The sequence below is a fragment of the Taeniopygia guttata genome, chromosome 2, assembly GCF_048771995.1.
Source record: "Taeniopygia guttata chromosome 2, bTaeGut7.mat, whole genome shotgun sequence".
NCBI classification, from domain to species: Eukaryota; Metazoa; Chordata; class Aves; order Passeriformes; family Estrildidae; genus Taeniopygia; species Taeniopygia guttata.
The window spans coordinates 107,604,613-107,626,223 of NC_133026.1; the positions used below are offsets into that span (position 1 = coordinate 107,604,613).

The 21,611-nt window shown below is 34.9% G+C and overlaps 1 long non-coding RNA gene across 1 annotated transcript; it reads left to right on the forward strand.

Moving 5' to 3' along the window:
• Positions 1–9,269: 9,269 nt before the first annotated feature.
• LOC140682413 (uncharacterized) lies at positions 9,270–17,269 on the forward strand. The gene is made up of 2 exons (XR_012054116.1): positions 9,270–9,837; positions 16,286–17,269. It is a non-coding gene; the product is annotated as an uncharacterized lncRNA (long non-coding RNA).
• Positions 17,270–21,611: the final 4,342 nt, after the last annotated feature.

Consider the following 21,611-nt stretch of genomic DNA (forward strand, 5'->3'; position numbering starts at 1 on the left):
ATATACCCAGGTGAAGCCTGCAAGGAACTCTAATAGAATATTCCTTGTAGCTTTCAAGTAGAAGGAACTCTTTTCTGACCCCAGGTTTTTTATGTTTCCTCATTATGTAGATTGACTGGTTTGATAGGCTGAGGTGACTGATGATAGCTGAGTCTCAAGGTGGCAGTGAATCTGATTATCTGTGCATTGGTAGAGAAATGAATACTCAAAGCAATTGTCAGCTACATTATTGGCATTACTCGGGAGAAAAATCAAATAAAACTTTAAAGGAGTTAATAATTTTAAGAATGGTCATTGAGTGACAATATTGGAAAAACTGAAATGATGACAAGACCAAAATCAAATAAGACACAAAAAACGTACAGCATAAAAAAGAGCTGAATATTGTCTTATTATTATCTTTTTGATTGTTTAATTCAGTGAAGAGATAAAATTAAATGATCTCTGTGACAGTGGAAAAAACATTGTAGGCATCAGCTACTGACAGAGGTCACAGAAAATAAAATGGATCTGCTTTCATAAGGAGCTTCATTATTTTAAGAAAGCTGTTGTATCTGAACTGTATTTCATACAGTCTTGTGTGACAAATGCCAGTTTGTTATAAGTCTGGCAACATGTGTGAAGCAATCCTGATTTAGATCTCTAAAGCCCTAAAGATAAAATATGAGATACCCTGGTTTTCAGTGATATCATTGTGTATAGGATAGTGAAGAGTCCTCTGGGTTAGTATTGATCCTGAATGACATATCCATACAATATGCTATAGAGTTTTGTAGGATTACTGACTCAGCTTTAATGCATTGTTCTGAAAACTGCAATGATTTAGGAGTAAGTAAGCCTCAGCTGCAGGAGCAGTGTGGATGTGTGTGTAAGGTAATCAAACACTCTCCCAGTTTAATTTGCCACTGAATTTGAATCAACACCAGCCCTTTAGATACAGACCCCATCTCAATTCTTGTGATAGATTAGTCCACAGAGAGACAAATAATCTGTGATTCATAACCCTGTCAAGTTCTTTAATGTTTTTGGAAGGCCAACTGTAAAATTATAATAGGATACTCAATATTGAAAGGTTAGTTAAAGAATTTTATGGTGTTGGAAAAAGCACTGAAAGCAATAACAAATGTCTAAAATAAAAGGTGGTTAATTGGTTTCCTAAGATGTTCTGAAAATGCAAGCAAGGCACTGTGCTCGTAAAATGTTTCTACCCAGCAACAGACCCGTACTCTCTATTTAGTAAGTTAATGAAATTCATGCTAAATATCTTGCAATATTCCACAAGAAGAGATTTGGTTTAAGAAGGGAAAGAACTATTGTACCTAGTGTTGAAAGCCTGTGTTGTTTTAAGGTTAATCCATTTGCTAGAGCAGAATTTTTGCTTACAAAAATTGATAGAACCATTGACACATCTTCTAAATAGGGAACAATGTTTACCAGCAGAATGTGGAATTTAATGGTAATAAATGCAGTGAATTACTGTGCACTAGAATATCTCGCAAGTCTTGTATCTTTCATCACACACCTTTTTGTGCTCAGTAATCCCTAAACTTACATAATACAGAGAAAATGGCATTCAAAGTGATCTTTATGAATGTTTTTTGTGTTTCATAGCTTGAAGATAAGAGCTTCTGTCTGCTGTGGAAAGTCTCTGTCAACAGAATCTGCTTGATCAAAGCATCCTTTGTCAGTTATTAGTAGAAAGAGTGAAAATCCACTAAATTGTGATTCACTGTTATCTGTAGCATTTTCAGCTTGCAGCTTTTGCAATTTTCATGCTTCCCAAATTGTAACAATAGTTTAACATTTCAAATATGTTTTTGGCATGCAGCTAGGAGAATATCAGGGGATGTATTTGTTTCTTTTGTTTGGAAAATAATTGAGGTTGTTTTTTTTTTTTTTCTCCTATCCTGCAATGTATTTCCAGTACTTCTTGTTCAGTTCATCATTTTTTGACTTCTAGAGCATGCCTATAAGAACCATTAGCCATCATAACTGAACAAGCCTTTGCTTAGCCTTTCTGGTAAACTAAATTACCATCACATGCAAGACACTAGCCACAGAAAGGTAAGAAAAACCTGAAACTAAATCACTCTTTCATTGTAAAAGCAGATAGTTTCTGTAGACAAATCTGGAAGACACTAAGATAAGATAGAATTTAAATTCTCACTTGCTCACATCCTCCCATAAAAGGTGCCTTTCCAGTATTGTCTCTTTTAACTCTTATTTTCTTTCTTCACTTTAAAAATCCTAATATATTGTATTCCCCCCTTACTCTTTCCAATATTTTTAAACAATTGAATCACTTGCGTGACTGACTTCCTCCATTACGCCTCATTAAGTAATTGAGTTAAATTGATTCAAAATAAAGTGACACACTATTTCACAATGATTGGTTTGAATCAACATTTGCCTTTTTTCCATTGCCTCTTCATCACAAGCTTTTTCTCTCTAATGTTCCCAGAGTTCTTTTCTTGTCTTAAGTTAGGCAAGCCGTGAGCATAAGCATTGTTCAGATGTATCTGCAAAGAATAGTGTGTCAGAGCTCTTGTGCTTCTATACAATGATTAGAGCCATTCTTAAAATCCTAATTACTTTGACACTACTAAAGAAAAGAACTACCAACCTTTCTTTTTTTTTTTTTTTCCAAGTTGTCTAGTAATATTTTCATAGAAAAAAAAAGACATTAAATTAAAATACTCTGAAAAATATGTAGGAGCTCAAAAATATTAATTAATCATAGAGTAAATGAATCTTCTCAAAAGGTTACAAAAAAAAAAAAAACTCACAACCAAAACAGAACAAAAGAAAGATCTCAATAAATTTTTAGGAGATAATTGAAAACATGTGGGGGGAAATTATTCATTTTTAATATTTAAACACTGGCAATATAGTGACCTAAATAGAAGAAATATTTGATGGGATGTCATAAGAAATGTGCTGACACAAATCATTCAATCAAATCTTTCTGTAATGTTTTTTCTTTGTGTTTATGCTTCACTAATCCACTAAAAAGTGATAACACTTTAACATTGTGAGCTTTAAATTAAACACAGAGTCACAGAGTCACAGAATAAGTGAAATTGAAAGGAACCCATGCAGTTGGAAGGATCACTGAGTCCAACTTGCATCCCTGCACAGCATCATAAAAAGACCAACTATCTGGAAACATAAGGATACACTGCTGTAAAAAGATTCCAGATGAATCTCTGAACATCAGTTATTAATATATCCGTTACATTGTCCCTAACATAAAATTGCAGCAGACTATACTCTTCAGGGAAAAATTCTAAGCCTGAAACCTACATAACTGTAACACTACCAATACCTGTTGGCAACAGCAGGTTACTTTACTAATGAGAAAAGCGTATTTCTAAAATGTGAGTGATAGCAACCAGAATTTAAAAAAATTCATTTGCTTAATATAGCAATCAAAGAAAAAAAATTAAAATGAAGAAAATCTGTTTTCGTTTTTCTTTGCCCTGAACTTATCCAAGTATCATTAGAAAAATGAAAATGCTCCATTGATTAGGTTTCTCAACCAGATTAATGTTCAAGTACTTTTTCCTGGAGAAAAGATCTAGTCTTTTACATTGTAATATAGCTAATGACCCATGCCTAGTCTTGCTATTGCTGGAAGATTGCTATTTATAATTTCTTATAAACACAACATTCATTTTAAAGGATATTATCAAGGGTGAGAATGCCACTGATGCTAATCCTTTATTAGTCCAAAACTATTCCAGTCACCAAGGCTACAGAATATTACATTATGCAAAATTAGAACATGAAAATGCGTAATCACTGTCTGTATTGTGGTTTTGCTCTCTGTAGCGGGTTGACCCTGACTGGATGCCAGGCACCCACCAAGGCCACCCTATCACTCCCTTCCAGAACTGGACAGGGGAGAGAATATATAACAAATGTTCATAAATTGATAAAAGGTCAAGAAAGATTACTCACCAAATCCCATAATAGGCAAAATGGATTGGATTTAGGATATTATTTGAATTTATTGCTAGCAAAATAAGAGCAGTATAATGAGAAGCAAAATTAATCTTAAAAACCTTTCTGCCACCCTTCTTTCCATCCCAGATCTACTCTGTTATCCTCCCCACAGGTGCAGAGAGACAGTGGATGGGGGTTATTGCCAGTTCATCAACAGTCTTCCTTATGCTGCTCAGGGAGAAAAATTTTTCCCCTTCTTCAGCGTGGGGTCCCTCCCATGGGACACAGTCCTCGATGAATTTCTCCAGTGTGACTCCATCCCAAGGGCAACAGTTGTCCACAGGCAACGTGGGTCCTTCTTTCATAGTGTGCAGTCCAAGGACAGGCTGCTCCAATGTGGGTCCTCCTCATGGTCACAATTCCTACCAGAAACTGGCTGCAGTGTGGGTTCCTGTCTCCACGCCTCTGCAGGAACCTGCTCCAGCATAGGCCTGCCACAGGGTCACAGTCTCCTCTCCAGCATCCACCTGCTTGAGCATGGGTTTTCTCCGTGGGCTGCAGGTGGATTTCTGCATCCCCCTGGATGTCCATGGGCTACAGGGACACTGCTGACTCACGATGGACTGCACCATGGGCTTCAGGGGAATCTTAGTTCTGCTACCTGGAGCACCTCCTTGCCCTCCTTCTCCACTGACCTTGGTGTCTGCAGAGGTGTGCTCATCTTGTTCTTTGTCAGCAATTACAGCTGTGAAATAACATGTCCGGTTGTTTATTTTTCTTGTAAAATATGTTATCACAGAGGCATCACAACAATTTCTGATTGGCCCAGCCTTGGTATATCAATCCAAGAATCAGCTGGCATTGTCTCTGCCAGACATGGAGGAAGTTCCTGGCAGCTTCTTACAGAAGCCACCCCTGTAGCTCCACTGCTACCAAAACCTGATCGTACAAACCCAATACACTTTCCCCTAGTTCCATTTTTCTAATAGTTTTGGGATATCACATATATCTAATAATAAATTCTTATAGACCAAAAAGATACTTTCATTAATGTAAGAGCACTCATATATATGCAGATTGAAATAAAGGAATATCTACGTTTGTTATCTGCTGAATTAAGAGTATCCATCAATACTTTACCAAAGCAATTTTTCCATGAGCTGGCACAAAAAAATATAGAATTTATCCATATACCAATTTAGAAGGCTTGGAATATGCCACTAAAGTTAAATGTTTTGGAGGAATTTTATAATAATTACCATGTGAGTAAAAATTATAATTGTGAATTATTTCCATTTTTATTTACTCCAAAGAGAAGCCAGCTTAATTCATTCATACCACTGAAGAATATGAGCATGAACAAATATTTCTTTTCATAATCATATGACATAACTTTCAGTCTTTTATGTCCCTGATAGTCTGGGAGGTGCAGTGTAATTATAAGAATTGACTACCCACCACTGAAGACCAAGAAATCAGAATACCTATTCTCCACAGAACAGGAAGACTGTAGATTAGGACTATCTGGAAGGCAGTCAAAAATAAAGCCAAGAAAGGGCCCTTGAAAAGAGGTTCAATAAAAGAGCTGCTAATTTCAAATAAATGAAACCTTAATTTTCATTTATATGCATATTTATGTTTGGTGAAGGAGGTTCCACAGCCCCTTTGGTAAGCTGTTCACAGCCTTTGTTTTTGTCATAATTAGGATGCCTTACCTAATATGAGCTTAGTTCTGATTTGTCTTACTGAAGACAGTATTTTTTAGCCATCCTAAGTGAATAATGTTCCTTTTATGACTATAAAACTGGCTGAATAGAAATAATGAGTATGGTGGTTGGATTTAATTCAAGGACAGATTTAGAAACATGGAAGCAGGACTTTTCTTAGGTGCTAAATATCATAAAAATGCATGCCAGATCAGTCTTCATGTATACACTTTCTTATTACTCTAAGAACTTTATTTTTAAACATGATCCGATAAAACTGAGGATGTTAATGCTTTAATAACAGTTCAAGAAACAAATACAAACACAGTGTGTGAAGAAGCCTTAAACTGGCATATATGACATATGACAAACTCAGGGTTCTCCTTCACAAAGAGAAATGTATTCTCTTTGGCTAGAGGAAAGAGAGTTTTCTTCCCAGCTTTGGTCTTTGCTAATCAATACTTGAACCAGACAATAGATTATTTCCTAAAAAGTTGCAGGACACTTACATGAGGAATTCTTATCTCCCACTAGAAGATTATGCTTCAGACTTGCAAGTCATAGAGTTTGCAATGTTCTGCTGTACATATTACATCAAACACTGTGGTCTCATAGAAATTAGGAAAGTGCTTGTGCCTCAGTCTTTGATTCACTTCATTAATTTTTTCCTTGTCTAGAACTATATGGATATACCAAAGAATTATTTTGCCATTCCTTCATTTATAGAGAGAATAGCCCATATTTTTCTTTTATAGTCTCGCCTTGAAAAATTCAATCCTTCTGTAAAGACTTATGAACACTCATTCAACTCAAGCTATGCAATCAGAATGGGGAGAACTTTTCTCTGACAATAAATCCATGAGCAAAATCAAAACCAGACAGATAATATGAAGCTTGTTCAGCTCAAATCTTTAAATGTTGAAAAGTGTGTTTTACTCCACACAGCACATAGCTACCAAAAAAAGATTTAATCAGAAAGAATAAAAATAACATTCACTTCAGTGCTTTCTGTTTGTTGAAATTGTTGGCAGAAGAAATGTTTGTATTATGTGAAAAAGAGCATTTGCTTTTAAAGTCTCATGTCAAGAAAAAGAAGAAAAATGTTAACTATATTTCCTTCAAACACATTATATCGTTTTTTCAAGTCCTATGAAATATACTACTTCTCCCTTTGGACTCACCATTGCATAACCTTATCTGATGCACTATATGCATGAATTTCTCCATACATATTTGCATATGTATTCTTTATTAAAAAATATTTAGTTTTGTCAGACTTGCAAGGAAATTCACTAAGTTCTACTCATTGGTGGGTACCTTTCTGCAACTTGCATATTTTTAATTGGACCTATTGTATCTATGGGAAAATAGTTTGATAACTTGCCTAAGGATAACCTATGGTGAAGTAAATGGAGATATTTGTGTCCTTTGTTTTATTAATACTCATAATAAAATATTTCAAAATGTGTGGACTGTTGTTTTCAGTCATATTTTTACAGAAGTAATATAATGCAAAGTATGTTTAAGTGCAAAATTTTCATCTGAATTCTCTGCTAAGCATAGAAACAAAACTTTTCTGATATGAAATGTTATTGAACTGAAGTTAAAGGAAAGATAAGTTTCCAAGATCTCTCTGCTCATGGTCAGACCCCAAAGCAAGAGCTCAGTCATCAGTACCATCAATTTGTAAAGGTCTCTCCCTGGTGATAACTACAGAAATAATTCAGGAAACTGTCCGGACTATGATGGATTTCTTCCACCTGCCTGCAGTGACCTATCCATCCACATCTGTACTTATATTCCAGAAACTGAGGTCTTCAACCACTCTTTATTCCATGACAATGCACATCTTTATTGAATATTTTCTGTTCCATGAACCAAAAATGCTATAATTAATGGCTGTTCCATTCTCTAGGTACCTTACCAGAAAATTAAAAATCAAACTTCTTGAAAAGCAAACTTATAGATATTCTCAATGCCAAAGAAGTGGTAAATATAGACACCTCAGAGCTAGTTCTCCCAAAATCAATATCACTTCTAACTCTTTAAAGTCACCACAAAACAAGACTGGCCATCAATCAGAAGCTGTTGCAGAAAAATGAGATAATGTATGCCTGAAGAAGTTTATATTTACTTGAGCATGGAGGAGCTGGGCAACAGTAGATCATCATCCACATAATTTCTTGCAGAGATTCATAGCTTCAGAATTTTTGTCCAGGATAGAGAAACACTTTTAGAACTGCATCATATGCTCATGTGTGTCTCTGCCTGGCAACAAAAGGTGCTGGCCTTAGCCAGGGCCTCTTGGCACTGTTGCAACAGCATACCTGATGTTAATAAGGTTCTGTGATACCTCCAGGGCCATGAGTCATCTTCTCTTGTTCTCCTCTCCCATCCGTTCTGAGGGTGTATGCCACCAATTTCAGGTGGTAACATCACCAAATAAGTGCTAAGGAAAAGCAAACATGCTGCTGCCAGAAAGGCACTCTTTGTCTGACTTCAGCACATAAAATAGCTGTATTAATAAGTCAGTGCAGGGCAGCTAACTGATTGGAAAAAATGTTACTAGGTATAATTTATGGGAAAGCATAAAGACCATACATTTTGGGGCTGCAGAGCATTGCTATCCATCTCATACAAATGAACCTGTCTTCAGTTCTCAGTCACTACTTTTTGGCCCAAAACCTTATAAATAGGCAGAGGTCAGAGGTGCAATTTATTTGTGCCCCAATTGCCCTCTCTTGGAATTGTTAGGAAGTACAAACATAGGGTCTGAAATTAAATCCCATCTGACATTGCTACCTTAAAACTGGTAGCCTGAGGATTTTGCTAGCTGTCCTTAAAATTCTTTCAGGCTGACATGTCTGACTAGAGGCAGGTTAATTTTCTGAATCAATATACAAGGCGGAAAAAAAAGTCAGCTGGTGTTTGACAACAAGATAATACAAATTGTATGACTTCTTTCAGCCTGCTCAATTATTATGAAGGCCAGGGATTATTTAACACACTTAAGAGCTGTTAATTTTCATAGCAGTAGCTTGCAGACAGCCTAAATTAAAACAGACTGCTGCTGTGCTGTTACTTTAGATAATCTCTCAGTTAGGTGCTCTGAATTTCCAGACAAGTTCATTACACACAGACAGACAGAGCTGCAGAATTTACATGTGCAAAATATTGCCAAACAGATGTCAGAGTTTGCTGTGCTGGGCTATGCCAATACTGTATTCTTCTCCTATTTGCATATCACCTCATGTTATCTGGTATTATGCTAATTGATGCTATACATAGTATGTGGCCACATGATCTCTGAGTTTAAAATAGTGTTATGACATTTTATCTTGAAATGTGGAATAATTTATAGAGAAGCAGTAAGTTTCAAGTATTTTCCATTCAATGCAAAAATGATTGACTTAAGATGAAGCAGCCGTGCAGGACTGCCGATGCTGCGCACACCAGGGACAGACCCAAAACCCGAGTCAGTTCTAAATAGCTCTAGTTATCATCTTGTTTGGAAATTATTACCTATTCTCTCCCTGATCAGGTCACAATCATGAAGTGAAATTAGCTGAAAAATCAAGTGAGGTTGTGTACCAACAACATGTTAATAATTCTGAGAAATGTTTATTCTGCTTTTGATTAGAGCTATGCTCAGTGTGGTGTTGACTGAGCAGTAAGATAAAATTATCATGGAAAAGGGGGTTAGGTTTCAGGTGAAATGTTTGTGGTATGTGCAAGAAATATCTAAAGCATTATAAAAACAGGTATGGTAAAGAGAAGAAGGAAGATGATTAAGAAAAAAGCATTATTTCTGACATAATTTTGAGATTACAGTTTCTACTGCTATGGCAGTGGGTTAGGAAGATTTGTTGAAATGGTTGAAATTACTAGCTATTAACACTATGCAGAGAATATTTACTCTAACATTATTTTTCTGAATTTTGAAAATGTTATTGTTTTTGTTAGTCATCAATAATCAATCATAAACCTAAATACACTTTTTTATGCACACAGGAAAATTTCCAGAGAAAGATTGATTGTCCTGATCTTACTAATATGAAAAGCACATGAACAAATATAACATTGAAATAACCACAGGAAATATTAGCTAAGGACAAGAATTGATTGAAGGCATGACCAAAGGTTTTTCATAGATCCTCAAAACTGGAGTACAGCAAAAGAGTACAGGGTAAGAAAAATAATATATTGAATTAATTGTCCACTAATTTTGGGAATGAACTTTTAATTATAAGGTTTTAGGGTAAAACAGTAATGTCAAACTGCATATTTACAGGTTATATTGATATTTTTTCCACTAATTTGTAACAAAAACAATTCCCTTGTATGTATCCATTCCTATACAAATACAGATATATAAATATAAATACATAAATATATGTGCATATATATATATATATATATATATATATATATATATATATATATATATATATTCAAGCCGATATCTATCTATCTATCTATCTATCTATCTATCTATCTATCTATCTATCTATTCACACCTATTTGTCATTTTGGAAAAACAACATATGGATTTCTGCAGAGACTTGAAAAATCTGTTATCATAACTAAATTCTGAAACTTTGATCTAGACCCACACAAAACTTAGTCTTCAGTGTTTTAGTCTCAAACAAAATTGTTTAAATAAAAAAACATTCAAATTTAAAAAGCAGTGCAAAATCCCACAAAATTAGAACATTAAGAGCTTATTTCCCAAAAAAGGACACTTAAACAACTGTTTTATCCATATTAGAAGGCAGTGAGTAATTGTGAAAAGAAAATGTTTTGAACAAACTGAAATTAGGTGTTCCATAGTTTTATTTTTACTTATTTTAATTTATTTTTATTTCCCCCAATACAGCCACTCAACTTACCAGAAGTTTAAATTATTTTATTGAAATTTCATTGCCACCTTTCTTATATGAAAAGCTGATGGATAAAAAATGCAAGATCATCTTCTGAGTAACATATGATGAATTATTTTAATATGGAATGAATTACTTTACCCTAAGATATTCAGCCCTACTTAACCCTAAGATATTATACCTCCACCATTATTCTACTGTTACATGAAAAATTACTTTTTCATAGCACCCATTAAAAAAAAAAACAAACAACCAACAACAAAAAAAATAGTATAACATGCTGGCTACACAAAACAAGTAAAATTTTGAAAATACCTGCTTTTGAAATTGAGATTTGAATGTTCCTTTATACATTGGCACACTTTTACTAGGAAATAGCATCAGTAGTATTAAAGAAGTGTAACATAAAGAGCAAATAGTGTTACTTTTAAATAGAAAGTAAAAATTCAGGTGTTGATGGACAAGAACAGCATTCAATCAGGACAGTCAGCTTAACTTAGATGATAGAGCTGCCTGACCAGACAGACCTGAAGTCTCTCTTAATACAGAGAATTTGTAAAAAAAAAAAACCCACTGGTCAAGGAGGATTATGTTTTGCAGATAGGGTTATGATTTTGGTTTCTCTTGTAGCATGTGTGCCTATATAGTTGATTCTGATTCCTACAAATAATTTATTCTGCGTTTCTTTCTTTTCTTCATCTTTCTTTCCTCTGACAGCTCACTTTGACCATTGCCTAGTAGACTTTAAAACAGTTCCTTTGCTATAATTAGCAATGATCTTTGCCTACATTCCTAAAAATGTTGACATAACAGTGATTTATACCATCTTTTTTTATACGGTAAAGACAGAAATATGGAGTTATAAGAATATTTTTTTCAAGACTTAGCATACATTTGGCTCTGTTAGAACATCCATAAAATATCAGTCAGAAGAATCCTTGGGTGCCTTGTTGTTTGGTTAACCCTGAATGAATCTATTCACTGAATTGATAGGAGTGCTTCTTGATTAGGGAGAAAATTGTCAGCTACATTGTGGAAAAATTGATTGGATTCGGGTTGATCACTCTGCCTCTGGAAAAGCAGAATAAGGTATTTTGGGACAAATCATATTTTTTAAAATTATTTTTAAATATTGCATTCTGTCTGAGATTCTGGATGAACTTTACACTTGATCTGTGTTCTGAGTCCATGACACACTCAGCTGAGAAAAAGCCTGTGGGTGAAATACTGTGCTCAGTGTAACAGAAACCTCTTAGACACCATAATGTGTTCCGAAGCCATCAAGGCATTGACAGTCAAAGCACTTTTAGTGCACTTTCTGTAATCTTTGTAGCAATACTGAGCACATTGATGACCTCCTTGTCAATCTGAGTAACATTCTGAAAAGGACAGAATTTACCATCTAGATTTGGTATATAATTTTCCATGTGATATTTTTTTGTTTTACAGGAAAAAATAAAGTATTCGAGGTAAGAAGTATATCAAGCAAATTTTAGCAAATACCCATCAAAATAAATTAAGGTCTTCTTTTCTAAGAAGATATTCTTTGAATCCTACCTGGAAAACAAAGTGTGCACCATACTGAGAACAGATTTCATGTTTGTAACTTAGGGGCTTCTAAGGTTCCTCTCCACAAAAGTTCCTCTTCTTGTAGTTTCCATACTTCAGAAGAACCTGTCAGAGATTTTATTCTTGATACATATAATGCATATTGCCTTGAGTTCTGGGACCATCGCAGGCAGTACCTTCTTCAAGGATGAATGAGGATACTCTCAGTGTGTCTGAGAATATGGGTATTTGATTACATTTTCTGCCACTAAATATTTTAATTGCCTTTATATTAAAATTTGGGCAATGTAGAATACTTTAACATTTTTACAACTTGGAATCATGAAAGAGAGTGACAAGTATTACCTTTATCTCCTTAGCTTTCCAACTGTGCATTAACCAAGTTAACTAAATGTCTCTATCTTTTTCCTCTTTTCATTAACATAATTTTACTTAAAGTCCACAATGTGTTCTGTAGCTTCCTCCAGAAAAAAAACATTTTTGGAGATTTTATTAGAAAAATTTCAGAAACCTCACTTTTGGAACTCTGATATCTGTCATGAAAAATTTGTGTTTCTGGTGATCAATGATGAGAAATATTTCCACACCTTCTTGAAGGTTGAAGATATTTACCCTGGTACCTCTAGAAAGTTTTGTTTGCAGGAAATCAAGAGAACTGATCTGACATGGTTTCACTGACCTAGCACATTAAAACCTCAAATTATAGTGCTAAGCTTTTGCTCTTTTTAAAATATAATTCTTGAAAGGTCCTAATAATCTTGATTATGTTTTCCTTGCTCTTCAAAAGTGAAGAAAACCAAGATTCCATTTAGGAGAAGAAGGTGAAGTTACAGAGTGTATTGTCCCTGTGAGGATAAACCTTCCACCTTCCAACATCCTGTCTCAAATTCTTCCAAATCAATGTTTGAGCCTTATTTTTTTTTTCCCAGGGTTTGGCAGAATTTACGGCAAAGCATCCAGCTCCAGATCACTCTGGATAAAACAAATGATACGATCCTGGCTAGAGGACATCTGGCATGCCTGCCCGTGGGTGATATTCAATACTTGTATGGATATCCAGGCCTCTAGCTCTTGTTATTTTTTTGTATGAACAGCTTTCAGCAGAAGCCAGGATTACCACCTCTTATTTGCATGTGGCGAAGAGATTATAATTTTATTTCTGAAGGCCACTTTTTCACTTTAAGATTCTGACAGCCACATGGTGTCCTACTTCAGAAAACAGCACATCATAAAAAGAATAGACCTTTGATAATCAGTGTGAAAACCAGGTAATTAAGTTGTTCCACTGGTAAAATGCCAGTGTCACTCACAGTTTCCAAGTCTTGGCTGTAGCAATTTAAATTCTTGAACCGTCTCTTCTTGAGAAATAATTTGCGCTTAATGCAGTGATTCCTAGACTCTACTAATGCAAATAGATTTTCGACACTTTTTAAAAACTACTGGAAAAGAAATGTATTTAAAAGCTTTTTTTCTTTTTTTTTAACTTTTATTAATTTTTTCCTTTTATTTTTTTCTTGCTTATTTAAAATACATGTAGAATCCAAGGGCTATTTTTCCTTGGAATTTCAATGCTTTCTAGTATCTTAGGACTATGAAGGATCCAATTTGGGTAACACCACCCTGAAAGAAGGCACTCCCTCACACTGATAATGAAAGTGACATCAACCTATGCTAAAATAGTACAGACATATAAATGGAAGCTTTTTCAGTCCAAGTGAGGGAACTTTTATAGGTTTTTTCCCTTGCTGAATTTTTAGGTTTTAAATTCATTCTTCCTTCCTCCCCTAAAACAGCATGGATGTGTTTGGCTTTAGGGCATGCTTAAAGAATTCCAAAGATGACTACTGCAAAAGTGGAATTTCCTTAAAAACCAAATATTGTGAGATTGTCATTCCACCCATTAAAAAAGAAAAAAAATAAAAGCCAGGATTTAATTGATTCTGGCTTTATGCAGTAGGAGATGATAACTTTGAATTATGCCTAATCGACAAAATCATGCAACGCTTGTTGGTTTTTTCGGTTTTTTTTAAAAATTTTAATCAGTCTGTTTTAAATATACAGGCACAGTTGTAATAAATTAATGCAAATACATATTTTCTCTGTTTTCCACCTAAATATTAGGACAACTTTAAAAATAAATGACATCCTGTCGTTGTGAAATGTCATCAGAAATATTCCTAGAAATGCTTCTTAATTGTCCCTCAGCAGAAGAGATTTACATAATTTCAATTGCAGATGGCATCTGATGTTTTTAGAGTACATGGTCAAAACATGTTTCTTCAACTTGCCTATAAATAGATGGTGATTTTTCATCTTTATATGCAACATAACTGACATAAAATGAATGTAAGTGCAGGGACAAGATATTTTTGACTGGCCTCTTAAAGACGTCTGGTAGAGGGAAGCAAGAAGTTAGGTTTAGTGCAGCTTTGAGGACCATTTGTATAAGCTTGAATGTTGCTGTCTGGTAGTAGAATTCAGTTTCAAGGTCTGTGTGGAGAGATGTTCCTTGTTCTTCTAGTCTAATCCACACTGAATGTTCGGCTTAAAATGTCATATGGTGAGTCTATTAGCCAAGTTGCTGCTGTGGAGCATTCCTATCCTGGGACTCATTTAGGATTGTCTCTTCACCATCCTGAGGCACCATGACCACTGTGCAATGTCTTCTTTATCCAGCTCTCTGCTGGTTACCATTGTTGTTGGTGTCACTTGATATTATTTAAGAAAAATAATAATGAAAATGTAAATGCCTCACTCAAAAAAAGGAAAATAATGGTTAGCTTTTCCAAGGACTTCGCGTGTCAAATACCCGTAAGCTATGTAGACATTTTTTCCTTCTGAAAAACCATTAAAATGGTGGGAATCATAGAATCATAGAATGATTTGGTCTGGAAGGGGCCTTAAAGATCATCTAGTTCCAACTCCCTACCATGGCAGGAATGTCATTTACTCCACCAGGTTGCTTAAACCCCGTCCAATCTGACCTTGAACATTTCCAGGGATGAGGCACCCACAACTTTTCTGGGCAATGAACTATTTTTCTAATTTATTCTGCAATGTCCTTTTATTTCATATGTTTATATTACAAAGACTGGACATTTCTGTTGCATTGGTAATTGTCCAATTATTGTAATTACAACAGTAATTGTTCACCTAAGCAATGCAATTTTGCTTCTGTTTGTTCATTCTGGTACATATAAATAAAGATGAAATAGCTTCTTTCATGTGCAAGGATAAAATAATTTGCTTGACCATTAGTATAGGAGAGTGAATTTTGAGTTCTTAGACTAGTCAAGGAAAGAAAACAACAACACATAAACAAAGCAAAAGCTAATTAATCTAAAAGTTCATATGAAACCACATACTAAAAGTCTTCTTTTATTAAAAAAAATCTATGGAGTTCAAAAAATAAAAATGTCAATGCATTTGGATGGAGGATTTAAAGTAAAACTAGTGCATGCTTACACACCATGTTCACATTTATTTCTATATGTACTTCTAGTTCTGGCCTATGACACACTTATTTAAATTATGGACATAAACTTCCCAACAATTTCTGAATAGAATAATTTTTGTATCTCTACAAGGCTTCACTTACTTATTCTGGGTTGAAAAGGCTGCCTTAATAGAAGAAACTTCTCAACTGGGCATCTTGCAGTCATAGCTGCAAGTCCCACATTTCATATTACACTGTCAGAAGGAATCATATGAATGTGTAGAGACAGTAATTGAAAATATCTTATTTTTCACTGGAGTATTTGCTAGAGTTTTTTTGGGTTTTTTTTTAGGTTTGCCAAAACAGATGTTATATGTACAGATTCAGTACTGTCAGAATAATGATAAAAGTTAATCCTGTGCCATAATATGAGCCCATCAAAATTTTGTTAAAACTTCAGTATGATAATCTTCGTCAAAACAATGGGGGAATAAATAATATAAAAATGTAAATTTTAAAAGCAAAATAAAATCTTAAAATTTAAATATTTTAGGACATTATTATAAAATATTATTTGTAAGGTTTTTTGTGGTTTTTTGTTTGTTTGATGGGTTGGAATTTTTTTTTAAAAGACTAGTTTTCGTTAAATCCTAAGTAAAAATACAAGGGCAGATTTTCATCTGACTAGCTTGGATTTCAAAATAGCAACTTTCAGGATTATTCACCTACTTTCTTTTCTTCTGCTTTAGGTGTTGTACCACTGTCAAGTTTTGACATGGAAGAAAATAATAAGTTTGCAGTTCTAAATGAAAACAAGACCATAGAAGCAAGATCAACTTAAAATGCAGCAACCTGGGCTTTCAATGTGTTTGGCATTTTGTTGTGAACTTTTCACTTGGGCCCAGAAAGAACAATGCTTATTTTTCTGATCCCAGATTGAATTTAAAACTCTGGCAGCCAGAAAATAATCTTTGGACTTGTAAATCATTCGCATTTTATCCGGAAGTCACTGAAACAGAACAAATACAGAACCTCACTATGTAATTCATTCAGGGTTACTTTTTGGTACATAATATCTGGCTTGAAAAAGGACATGCCTACGCATGAAAGTTCACTGAAGCATATAAAACCACTTTTCTGAGTGAAAACCAGTATCATCTTTGTATTGGTTCTTTGGTCATTTCCAGCTTTGTTATGCTTTCAAGGACATTTTTTCCTCACTTGTGTAGCAATGTGCTTTGCATTCAATCCAGTTACCAATACACAAAAATCTATGAAGAGACGTGCATTTAAAGGAGACATATATACCTGGAATCAATATATTTCATTCTTTTCCTTCAATTAGTCTTATTTGTTGATAATATTTTATTGCTAGTAATGCAATCTTTGAAAGACAGCAGAGCAGCAAGTAAAGGGAGAAGATGGGAGTAGAGAAATGAAAAAGAAGCCATGTTATAGAACAGCTTGCTTCATGCTCATTATTGCTATTCTGTCAAAAAATGTGCAGAGCCCTCTGTCAGTGCATATACCCTTTCCTCTTTGTTCTTTTTAATGATTTCTTAGAGAAGTTACATCTAAGCTCCTTATGTGCATCCTTCACTGATTGTGAATCAGAAGGTATGTGAGGATCCATTCATTTACATCATAATTCTGATGTCAACCTTTCCTGTTACCACAGAAACACAGCCCATGACCATGCTTTGTATTAAAAAGGAAATATATGATACCATCAATGATGACAGCTCCCATGATTTAATCCTTGATTTTTGCCATAAAATCTGACCTTTACTTGATCTTACTGCTTTACTTCCACATTTGATTTTAAGACTGCTGATAGCTTGGCTTCATTTGCTTTCTCAGTTTGCTCTAATACAAATTTATAAGGGTTGGAGTTTCCCAAATGCACCAGTTCTTTGTGTTTTTTGTCTGTTAAATAGAATTTCGCATTTTTACCTACCTAGAAAAACAGTGTCTCTAATGTCTCTAATGCTCATCATAAATTATCTTGTCTTTCATATCTGAAATACAATCTCTCTGGAATATTTTCTTTCTAAGCCATTGTTCTTTTGTCTTCCTGGGTAGCAGTTTCTACATGTCAGACAAAGCATACACAGATCAAGTCCATTCTTAACTGTCAGGTATGGTTATAGGTCACAGCTATTTGATATTCACTCCTGATGGTTTTTATTTAAGTTCTCCTCATGCTGAGAAATCTGATAAGTGAGTTGTATTTGCTGTTTTACCTGCATTCCAACTTTTAGAGTTCAGGGAACCTGGAATTTGTCAGTAAAGATCTGAACCCATATATCACCCAGTGTTTGAAGGTTAGCAACATAAATCTTACAATAAAAGAACAAAGGTCTAAAAGCATGTTCACATTCCCTTAGCATTCAGTGATAAGGAATCCATTTTCAAAATAGCAATTAGGTTAAACAATGAAAATGCATTCTGTAATTTTGTCCTTTAGAAAACAGAGCCAGCATAGCCTTGCATTTAAACTCATCACTAACTGATTAGTGTGCAAACCTTCTGATTTGCCTCTAAATATGTTCAGTGTTTTGTTATTGGTCTTTGTGGGGATTTTTATAGTTGGTTGTTTTTGTTGTTTTTTCTTCTCCAGATTTTTCCTCTTTATGCTAACAGTTATTGCCCTTTTTTTTTTTCAATTTTATTTCTCACCTTTATCTCCCATTTTACTTCAGGTATTTTTCATTATCTAATGGAAAGCAAGAGTCCATTTGAGGCTACTAGTTTCAGATAAAAATAAATTTGATAGAAAGTTCTGTTGTCCTAGTTTAGGTATTGGAGAAGACTGATGATGGTAATTCAGAACTTTTCTATTACCCCTTTTAATTTCCAAATGCTTCTCAAACAGGAACTTTTCAGAGATGGAAAAAAGGGTAGTAAATTGTGTGTTCAAGGCTAAAGAGAGGGATTATTGTTGAGCACGATGAAGTTTGTGTCCCTTCTTTTGCTCAGATGAACCTTTCCTTTACAGCATCATTGTAGCTGAGATGTGCCTGGTTTTCATAGTTTTGATACATTGCCTCTTGCCAATGTGTTTCTGCTGTGGCTGCTGTGAACACTACTTCAGTTTGGCGTAGGAATTGAATGTTTTGAAGCTGATCTGAGCTGATCTGTGAAATGAAAAACAGGACACCCCTGAGTCTTAGACACAACCAAACATTGCTTATGTTTCAGGGAACTGAAGAAACCTAAAGGAAACATACTTTATAAGAAACTTCTTTTTAATAATACACTTCTTGTATCTCAGTCAGCAAGAGCAAATTTTACAATGGCAATTTTATCCCTGACTCCAGACTTGTCATTGACTCTCTAGGAACTGCATCAAGACACTACTCAGATTTTCACCCTGGTAATGATCATGAAGCAGCTTTTGAAGTACAATGACATAAATAATTCTAATGTGTATTTTAACCAAAATTCAGTGTGCGTGGGCTTCTTCAGATTTGTTGGAAATATCTCTAAATCAATTATACTTAATGCAAGTGCCATCTAAATCTAAATGTTTATTATTGAATTTTAGAGGGGGAACAAATAATAAAAAAAAAAATCTGCTTCACTTCCATAGAGTAAAAGTGACTAGAGCTCCCTTCTTAAAGAGGAAAAAATATTGGAATACTTTTTTTATTGTCGTTGTTTGGTTTGGTTTGGTTTTCTTTTCTTTTTCAAAAATAGAAGAAAAGATGAGAAAATAAAAAGATTTATTTGAATGCTGCAGTTTCAGCTTTGGCCACAGTAATGAGCAAGCTAGGCTGAACTATAGGAAAATAAATAACAGGAGACAAAAATATGAATAGTTGGAAAAAAAAAGACTGAGAGACAGAAATAAATGTAGAATACATGATTATGACAAGTGCTAGCATCATCCTGACTGCAAATAAATGAGCTAATTTGCATGGGATTTTTATTTATGAATTCAAGACTGAGACTGAGACATAGCAGGAGTGCAGCCAGGAATGCTCATGTTCCCTGCACTTCATGTGGGTTATGGAACATAGCAATATTTAATTGTGCCTATATGGAAAAAAAGAGACAGAGGGTATATCGATTTTGGTGGAGATTTCTGAAAGCATAATATAAGAAAAAAGCCTCAAAAAGAGTTCACAAGCCAGCTTCCAGGGATGTTGTCAACTCAAAATAAGCATTCAACATCGGTGAAATGGTATCATAAAGCGAAGGCAGCTATGGAGGCCTGGCAGATATACAGCAGGGGACTACAAGAGACTCGTGCCCTTCTGGAGGGGCTGTTGGAAGCCAGAAACATTATCTGAGGTACATCGAGTAGCCCTGGACACCTGTGTACCTGGGCAATTGGGTTTGCTTTTGTCCATTCTTGTTAACTGCTGGTAGCTTCACATAGAAACACAATAACATCTCTAAAATGGTCTGAAGAAGTGTGTTTAAAATATATGCAATTTTTCAGGCAGACAAATTATGACTTTTTTCAGAGCTTCATACTGGCAGAGAATAGGAATAAATAGTGAGGAATTATGACCTTATAGTAAATTCACAAACAAGTAAAAGAATAGTGAAGGATTTTAAAAGTTAAACAAAAAGGACCAAGCCTACAAGAAGACTTTTTAAACCCCTAACTGTAAAGTCCTAGTTTGTAAGAATAAGGGAAGCTGTAAAACGTTCCAAATAAAACAGTTCAAAAGATAATCTATATCTTCATAATCTGATACCTGAAAGTGGTTAGGGTTGGAAGCACAATGCTTGTGCCTTCAGAAACCAGAGCCACCCCCTTTTCCGATAATATTTACTCCATTCATTATTTCTATGAGGTCACAGGACACTAAACCTTAAACTTTGTCAGCCTGCTACTCATATGCAGGGTTGAAATTACACCAGCCTGGGAACAGAGCCAGGACTGCCAGGTGCGTATTGCTTCAGGAGAGGCTGAGGACATTGAATAAGATGCTTTTATTCTTCTGATTTTGATTTCTTGGGATTTAGGGAGATATCTCTGGAGAAAAAGCTGAATTCCCTTAGGATATCTTTTCTAGGAGGAGAGAAGCACTCCACAAGAAACACTGAGAGGAGATTTCTGCCAAGGTAATCTGCCAAAGATTCCCTCCTTCTAAATCTGCTAGCATGAGCATACCTAAGTATGCCAGCATGGTTTGGAAGGCATGTAAAGAATCTAAGCGAGCATATAAGCAGCTAATTTGAAGTGCACAGATGATCTTTCCCTTGGGAATTATCTCAGCTCCTGAAATTTCATTCCAGTAATTACCAAGGCAAATCACAAAGATTTCCATTTACTAGTCTGGGGCTTCCTGAAATCCTCTAATTAAACCCCAGCAAGATGGTTTCAATAGAACAAGGATTTGATTTTTTTGTCATGCTCTTTTCTGTTCTTCCTTCCCCTCAACAAAAGTCATGTGTTCAGATGAAGAGGTCTGTGTGAGAAGGCACAAGTCTAATTCCAGGAGGAAACTATATGCCCTGCAATAGTAAGATGCTACCAGTTTCCTCCATCAGTATTCTGTATCATGAGAATATCATTTAACATGGTCAAAAACTGATCTTACAATCTGGAAAAAAATAATATGGAGGTAAAACCATGTAATATTCATACAGAACTTGTCAACACTGAAACTTTGAATTAAGAATTATTTTTTTATTATATTAAATGCAGTTTAGTGGTCAAAGGTTTTAAAATTTACTTTCTTCTTTCCTTTTCTAAAATCTTTCCCAGAGCTTGACTGTCCATTGCATAGACAGGTGCCTAAGACAGTCTGCCACCTGCATTCCTTCTGTGGTGATAAAATCCAGAAGAGTCCTTGAGGGTGATTATTTCCATACAACCCTTCTGATCACTCCTAGAAATTAGACACCTGGAAATGTAATTACACTAGGCAGCAGCTGAGACTAATAGGTGAGAAGAAGTATAGAATGACTTTAAACCATACTCTCCTATGCATATTTAATAATAATAATATGCTCTGCTCAAGCTATAGCCCAAAGATAATCAGTGAAGTAGTGTCAAACAGACTTGTGGTTCTCCTGGCAGCTTAAGATTAGCTATTGCTATGTGGAGGTTTGTAT